We start from the raw sequence: 6,628 nt of genomic DNA, 5'->3' as shown, positions 1-6,628 counted from the left end.
CCGCATGCGCGGGGCCGCCGCTCCCCCGCGCGCTCCGGACCCGGATCCTCGGGGCTCCCCCTCGACCCCCCGCCCCGGGAATTTGGGTTTCGGCTCCGTTACGTGTCCTGGCAAAGGTTGCACCGCCACCATTTTGTCCCGCGTTTATAGGTCAAGTGAAATATTGGGTGACCCCGGAGGAAATGTCGCTTTTTAGGGCTATTGACCCTTTTTTTTTTTTTTTTTTTTTTTAATAACAAAAGCTTGTTCGTTCTTTCTCTGCCACGGGTTGCTGCCTGTGGGCGTATCAGAGATGAGAGAGGAGTGTGAGAGTGGGCTCTGTCACCTCCACTCAAGTGGACTGAATATTTAAAAACATTGGTAGCCTTTGTGCTGTTCAGAATCAAATTGCATGGGGCCATGAGGGGAAGGTGATGATGAGGGGAAGGTTAGGATGATGGGCAGGGCACGAGCCTGAGAGCAGGACGCCTGTGTTCAGTTCCTGACTCAGCCTTTAACTCCCTGCTGTTTCATTTAGCCTGCTGATTAGCTTTCTGCAGGCTTCCATGCCTTTTTCTTCCTTAGGGGTAGTGTAGTTATAAGGGCAATGCTAAGGGCCATCTAAATATCCAGAGGAATGGGAATGTCATCATGTTTGCACCCCTTGACCTTTTCGTTTCTGATCCTGTGACCGACTTTAGCTGACACTTCGAATACGTGTAAATTGACAGGAGAGGGGATGGCAGAGGGGAGAGGAGTTTCAGTCCTCGCCCTTTGAGTGCACAGCAAGCACAGCAGTCAAAAGATCATTTAAAGGTTTACCTTCACGGTTCTGGCACAGGGTTGCAGGTCGATGTCTGTATCCATGTGCTCCTTCAGATTTAAATTCGGCATGAGTTGAAATCTCTTAATATGTTGATGGTGCAGCAGCATGATGGATTTGAAAAGAGCTGGACTAGTGACTAGGAAGTGGCTGCTGTGTCCTGCACACTGTAGTTCACCTGCACATCCCGAAGGTATTTAATCTTCAGCCTTGGAAGGGACATTGAGGTCACAGCTGTAGTCTGCCGCAGGGAGGGAGCGGGGCAGCCCAGCCCAGCCATGGAGAAGCGATCTTTCCGTATTTTCTGTTACTTAGAATTGGGCTCCCTCTAGTGATCTTCTTCTGGAAAAGTCTTTGTTTGTATGCAGGCTCTGTGCCGTGGTTTAAGTAGCCATTTGTATCTCTGGAGCAGGAAAGCAATGGAAACGTCTGTTGGGTCTCAGTTGGCAGCTCTGTGTTCCTGCCCCGTGGAAGCAGTGCGGGCGTTCACACCAGTGCACACTCCCTGCGACTCGGAATGCTTTGCCTTCTGAGGCAGTGGTTTTCCACATGCAGTCACTAGATCTGTGACACTTTCCATGAGGCCTACAGGATGCTGAAAGATGACCACTGAATGGAAGCAGCTAACATGTATAAGAATTAATGAAAAGAGCTTTCATCTTCATTGCAAACTTCTATAGGGGCCCAGATCAAAAAAATGTTCAGGCTGGACTGTCTTATGTACAAAATTCGCCATCAATTTTAATTCAGGAGTGTTCAGTAGTAACTGAACTGATCACTCCACCCGAATGTGCCTCATTGGCATTCCTCATGCCCTGGTAATGCCCTAAGTAGCAAACAGAAGAGTATGCTCAATTTGTCAACATCCAGGCCTTGTGCAGGTTACCTGTGCACACTCAGTATAAATTGCTACCCTTCCAACAAATTAGTTGTTTAAACACAGTTTATACTCATATAAATGGCTCTCCGGGGTTCAGTGTTGAGGAATTAGGACATACATAGGTAGTAACAGGCCATATTGTTGAGTGGCATAACTGAGTGATAGAGCTGAGTTATCACAGGTATCAAAGAAAGCTCACAATAAAGTCAGTGAGGTAAGAAAATCGAAAAATCAGGAGCTGGTCAGTCCCATAGAAAAGTTCACCAGCACAACAGCACCATCTACTGATAAATGCGTGTTTGAGAAGAGGCTGCCAGAGTGCCCTTCCACTGAGGGTACCTTGCACTGCATCTGCTGTACAGCTGGACATTGCCAGAATCTAGTAGAGTTGGTGTAGATGAAAAACGACATCCAAAACCATAACTCTTGAGAGAGGCCCGTGTGTCTGGAGACTAGTTTTACCTGGACTATACACTGGTAGGTAAAAGTCTGAAAGTCTTAAAGGCCCCACTGGCTATAAGGCCACCTCTGACCCTAACCCTGTGTTGTAATGTAAGGAAAGGCTTGTAACTGAAAAAAAACCCCAAACATTATCAACAGTAAGGATCTATTCTTTGCTTAGGTGGGCCATCTTGTTAATTTAGTGGGACACACCAACTTCTGTAATCAACAACATGCAAGAAGGGGATAAACTTACTGTTGTGGTTTTGATTTCCCAGTCTGCTATGGAGCAGTGGAGTCCAGAGGGTGTGGGTGACTTGTGCCATAGGGACATCCAAGCTGCCTCCATGAGAAGTAGGATGTCCAAGACAGCAGTGGGCTTCATTTCAGGCTACAAAAAATATCTTGGTGTTACTGTAAGGAGCTCACCATAGTCGTTGTCCCTAGGCGCACTGGTGTGTGGTGACCTAGAAGATGATTGCAGCATGGCATTTGTTAGGAACTGGGTTTTTTTGGTGTTGGTTTTTTTTTTAATCAAATGCCTTGTTTCTGCAAAAATTGTGTTCCTGAGTTGCCTGGAAGGCCACCACAGGACTGTCAGACAGTGTTAAGAATGTGTAATTCCTTCCAGAAACCATGTTGTAATACCAGGTATAGGCAGAGAATGTTGAAAATAAAAGAGAAGTTGAAAATAGAAGTTGTTCTAGTTTGGTGATCACAAAGCATCAGGTAAACATAACTGCCTATGAAGGAGCTCTATAAACTTGTTTTTACCTTAGCAATGGAGAGAAAAAAAAACATGTATATAGTCTCTGTTTCAAAACACTAAACTAAATGTCCTACAAGAAGCTTCTTTTCTTCTCCTTTATATCACAATGTTTCTGTACAGTTTCCCTTTCTTTCTTTTAAAATCACAAACACGGGTTCTGAGGAACTTACTGAGAGATTTAATAAGGTTGTTGCAACCACTCAATCAAAGCTGTGTCCTCACTTGAACCTGACAGGACTGGGGATTTTCTCTTTGATGACATCTATATAATGCATCCCAGAGAGTGTATTTTTCAAAACACTAGAAAAATTACATAGCTGTTACTCAGAGGAAACAACGTTTCAGAAAAACAGGTCATTTATTGTGGCTGATACTGATTTCCACAAGATGTTACTATCAAAGGACTAACTCCTGTTCAAAACACTTTGGTGTATAAATAAGCTCAGGTAACTGTAACATTCAGGTGAGTATCACTCCCCTAAATACTCCATCCCTCAAAGGACATTTGATGACATCAGCTTTCCTAGCTCTCCAGATGAGAGCAAACTCAGATATTTCCTTTCATTTTTTGTTGAGAAATGAGATATCTGAAAGTCTGAAAAATCTTTGATCCCAGATGTTACTGAATTGCTACAGCATGGCAGATAGGCAGGGAAATACCCAGTGGGATAGGCAGAATTAACCTTTTGTATTTTAAACAGTAGTGCTCTCTGTGTGTAATCCAGGTGTTTGTGACATCCAAGATGAGGAACAGTGCACCCAAACTGTGTGCTGGCTAAAACATGAAGCTTCACAGGATTAACAAACTAGTTTAGAGAAATGGGGCTGCTCTCCCAAAGCTTATTGCAAAATTAGGGCCTTATTGTTTGGTTATTTTCTCCTATAATCTGCTCTTCTGTTTTGGGACAAGGCAGGCATAGCTAAGCTACTAAATTCTCTCTTGAATTAAGTCGTTTGGTGTTGTTGCTGTTGGGGATTTTTGGTTAAAACAGGATTAATATTTAATTTACAGTTTTAGGAATTTTTGTGAGGATGAAAGACACTTTGCTGTAGTGGGCTCTTATCCTGTAATAGTACTGGTTGTGTTGTGGGTTTTTTTACTTCAAAAAGCAAACATGAATAAATAAACAAAAACAACTTTTTGAATGAAAAATGTCCCCTGGCACAATAAGCTGCAGTGGGCCTGTCAGAGTGTTCTCCATCAGTATCTCCAAAGGATGCTGACACAGCTCAACCTGCCATGAGCACTAGAAGAAGTGGCAGGATCCACAGTGTAAGTTTTTGATCATATGAGTTCTAATTCCCAGGGAGATCTAAAACTGGCATTTGAAAGCAGACATTGTGGGAAACACTGTTAGACCCAGGCAGGGGAACAGCTTCAGCCAAGGATTGCTTGCCTTTAGGATGTCACAGGTTTTGGGGTCAACGCTGTTACCTCCAAGATGTGTGTCTGGACCCAGCGTGCTTGTCCCTCCCCCAGAGCTTGTCAGAGAAATGACAAAACCATAAGCAGTTTAAGAGAAGGACACTGCACAAATGAATGTTCTCGGCTCTGTACACACGCTCTGTGTGTATTGCAAAGGCTGGGATTTACAAGTGCAGGAACTTCAGAGTTTAGTACAAGACCACCAGATACTTTCAGCTATTACTTAATGTGTCAAATTCCCACCTTGTTCCTTGTGAAAATTAGGGGACTTTTAGGGTTTTGTTACTGGTTTTGAAGATTTTCTGCACAACGATACTCATGTTTTGCCTCGGGTAGGTGGATGTGCTATGTGCTCAGAGAGCCTATCTGAGACAAAAAATGGATACAAAGAGCGAGGGAATATATTTGCTTTTTGCTCCTCAGCTGTGGTTATCTTTGTGTACAGTGAGGCTATTTGGTAGTTGGTCTGGTGCTGGAAAGGCTTTTTCAGAGTTTATGGTGGGTGAATCAGCAGCAGGTTGATGTAATGCCTTATTAACTACAACTCACACTGTTTTTTTGAGATCTTTGCCCTGTTTAAACTTATTACTGGTTGCTGGTAGAACAATGAATTTTGCTAAGAGCATAAACATACAATATGAAGTGGTGACATCAAAAAAGCAGAGCTTTCAGTAAGGTATTGATTCAAGCAGTGACTTGAAAAATGTGGGGTTTATCCTAACATTTGAACTCTTCCCAGTAGGAGAATGTTTGTAACTGAGACATGCAGAACCAGCTAACTTCAAACAGAATAATCCTGTCTTCTTCCCTCATCTGTCATCCCTTCCTTCCACGCAAAGCTTATTTTGTAGAAGCTCATTCTTGTAATAGTTAGGAAGAGTCATAATTTCTTAATGAAATTCCTTGCTTCTGACACACTCTGTAAAAAATAGCAACCCCTTCAGTAGACATCTCTTTGGAATTTTTGCAGCGTTTAATAGTTCCAAGAATAGGGCTGTAAGTTGTCTTCTGCTAGCTTTAATGTGCTAGCCACTGTAACAACTGCTTGCTTTGGTCAGCCATAGACTTTTGTGTAAGAGCTACATGGAAAGATGAGAAATCAGGCTGGGAACAGGAGTGACAAATTGATGTGAATATATTTTTCAAATTATAAATACATAAGAGAGCTGAGAGATTTAGAAGTTTTCTGAAGGGTCCGGCCCCCAGTGATTGTGAGCTGGGAGGAGGACTATACCTATATATAGAGAAGGAAAATACTACCCAGGACAAATAAAACAGCAAATACAGGCAGAAGGGGAGTAAGAGCAAGCTAATGACTGCAGAATAGTGTTACTGAAGGTTTGCAACCTGGGAGCTTGCAGTTACATACATGTTTCCCTGAGATTGCCACAGTGCCAGAAGTCAAACCTGAGAAGGAAAGGTTGGAAATAGCTGTGTTCCTCTGGGATTTCATTAGCCCAGAATAAGTGAACTGAATCAGGGGATCAGGCCCTTTAGCAGCTGAACTGCTGAGAGCCTGGCAGGGAAACCTGAGGCAGAATAGCTGCAGCGTCACATCACGTGGCAATAAACTCCAGAGCTGCTTCTCGCTTCGCTGAACTACTTTTTATCCCTTGGAGAAAGTACTCATTAGCCCTTTTAATTATTTTCCTAACCACTAGAACTCCAGATGCCATTACGTTATATAAAATGACAAATGTATTTTTAACTCGTAAAGCATGTGAACTTTAAGCTCTTTCCAGTGATATGAGTACAGCTCCATTTCAATGCATGACTCATCTTCACATGTAGGAAAAACTCAGCATTTCACATCCCTGTAACTACACTCCATGCGCCAGTGATGAGCGACAGTTGCTGTGGGAACCATCACTTTTAATATCCTGGCTGTGCATACAAAAGCTCAAAAAAATACTGCTTATTTGGCAGCAAAGGCTGCCTCTAATATCAGCGCCCACTGTTTTGGTAACTAAAGGATTGTAGCCTGTCCGGTATCGAGGCCCAACGCTTCGCTCCGTATCAGTACTGTTTAAATCAGGTTTTGGAGGGGACGTGCCCCTTCGTTTCCCGTTGCCGGGGGCCGGGGCGGTGGCGCTGCCGGCCGGGCGGGACCGGCCCGGAGCCTCCCAGGCAGCTGCGGCCCACGCTGCTCCCCCTCTAGCAGGGCCCAAATCAATGAATAATGTGGCCGGTGCCTTAAAACACCGTCCTACGCTGGGGATGTTTTCCCACCACCACCCGTTCGTCCTTCCCGGGGAACCTGCCGCCGGGCACCGCCCCCTCTGGCCCCGCAGCCGCCGGGGTGGCTGGAGC

This window comes from Chaetura pelagica, unplaced genomic scaffold (genome assembly GCF_000747805.2).
Source record: "Chaetura pelagica isolate M959 unplaced genomic scaffold, ChaPel_1.0 scaffold24, whole genome shotgun sequence".
Classification (NCBI taxonomy): Eukaryota; Metazoa; Chordata; class Aves; order Apodiformes; family Apodidae; genus Chaetura; species Chaetura pelagica.
This window is presented reverse-complemented; position numbering follows the sequence as displayed.